The sequence below is a fragment of the Chinchilla lanigera genome, unplaced genomic scaffold, assembly GCF_000276665.1.
Source record: "Chinchilla lanigera isolate Chin_1 unplaced genomic scaffold, ChiLan1.0 scaffold00026, whole genome shotgun sequence".
Taxonomy (NCBI): Eukaryota; Metazoa; Chordata; class Mammalia; order Rodentia; family Chinchillidae; genus Chinchilla; species Chinchilla lanigera.
In genome coordinates, this window is record NW_004955427.1 from 12,281,732 (window position 1) to 12,283,805 (window position 2,074).

Here is a 2,074-nt window from a genome sequence, read left to right on the forward strand (position 1 = left end):
TAAAGTAATACAAATCCGACTACCATGATATCATAAAAGGTGATAATTCTATCAATACAAAAAAAAGTTATTAGTATGGAAAATGCATGTTAAATTTTAAGTAGAGTGGTCAAGTTAGACCTGAACAAGATGGTAACATTTGAACAACATCTTACAGGAAATGAGAAACCAAGACACAGAGATACACAGGGCAGGAAGGGATGGAAAGTTCTAGGCAGAGAGGACAGTTAGCACAGAGGCACTGAGAGGGAGCTGAGATACCTCTCTATGAATCTATGCTAGGAATACTGAGGACCATGATACAAAGAACAGAGTGTCTTGAGAAAAGCAGGAGATGGGGGAGAAACGACAGGTCAACTATTCCTCTGGGCCCTAGACAGCTAGCCTATGTAGCCAAAAGCCTACACAGACAGCTTTTGCTTTGCTTGAGATAGGGGCCATGGAAGGATTTTGCACAGAGGAGTGGTTTGTCCCTGCTAACATTTCAAAGGGATTATTTTGTTCATTGTGTTGAGAATATCCTAGACGAGAGCAAAGGTAGACACAGAAAAGACTTCCCAATAGATCCAACAGATTGGAGAAAAACAGGAAATGTCCCAGAAGGTACCAAGGTTTTCAGTCTGATAGAAGGATATCAGTTGAAGAGGAATGGTTGGGAGATGGGGGAATTTCAGGACTTCACTGTTGGAAATGCTAAGTGTGGGAAGCCTAGTAGGCATCTAGGAGTGCAGATGTCAGGGATGGAGAGTTTGGGAGAGATGGCCAGACTGGAAGTGAAATCTGGGACGATCAACATGCAGATGGGCATGTAGTGCCAGCAGACGGTGTGATCACAGAGGGAGAGCGGACAGGGCAAAGAAGAGACTCCAAGTCTGAACCTTAAGAACTCATTGTTCAGAGCTTGCGGGGAGAGAATTCAGCAAAGGAGACTTAGAGCAATAGTTGGGTTAGGCTGAATGTTTCATGGAAGTCCATTAAAAGTGCTGTCCAGGAAGAGAAAATATCTGCTCTTGTTTGGGGCCAATAGACTTAAGCAAAAGGAAGAATGGAAACCATCTTTTCACTGTATTGTTTGATCTCAACAAGAACAACTACGGACACAGTAGAAGCAAAGCCTGATTTTTGAAGTTCACTTTTAAAAAAACAAAAATCTTCAATGGAGTTTCACAGTAGCTGAGCAGAAGAAAGTTTGGTAGGAAAAGCGTAGTCAAGAGAGAGAGTTTTATTTTTTAAGATGGGAGTAATTGCAAAATCTTGCTGATGAGATTATACAATAAAGGGGGCCAAACAGGATGTATGAGAGAAGAATTACTGAAGCACTTATATACTCGGTTGAGTTATGTATATTTCCGTGGAGGCAAAAACCAAGGCAGGAAGGAAAGTTCCTATAAAAAGCCAGGGATTCTCCTTGCTGAGGTTCTCCCTGAAATTAGAAGTTCCAGAGTTATTGGAATAAAGGAAAAGTATGTTGAATAAGCTATTTGTTAAGTGGGTGCTGCGTCTACTCCGGGAGCCAGGTTCTTTGCAGGTATCACACAAGAGCTTATTAACTGCCCCGCAGCGCCGGTGCCATCAGGACTATTTTACAGATGAGAAACTGCTGCTAAGAGCCGAAACACTTTGGCCAAAGTTACAGGGTCGAAAGTTAAATATGCACTTGGGTGTTTTTTCTTGCTTCTCCGAATTCCTTCACTGTTGCCCTTCTTCTTCCGTGTCACCCCAGGGACTGGCGCAGAACTTGGCCGAGATAAGACCGTGGGCCGCCCTGGGTCCACTTCCTTACTTCGGGAAAATATGTTGGAGAGCAGAGACCCTCTCCCTGCGAAGGGAGGGGCGGAGGGGCAGGGTGCGGGCGGGAAAAGGAAGGAAAGGAGAAAGGGGAAAGGAAAGGGAGGGGCGGGAGGGAGGAGAGGAAGAAAGCAGAGACTTTCCAGAGGCGAGATTGCCAGGCAGCAGGGTGCAGGTTTAACCCGAACCTGCCCTGGGGCGAACCGTGGAGGGGGTGTGGCCACCCGGCGTCTCCCGGCGCTAGCCCGCGGCGGGGAGGAGCGCATCCCGCGGAGGCATCCTGCTC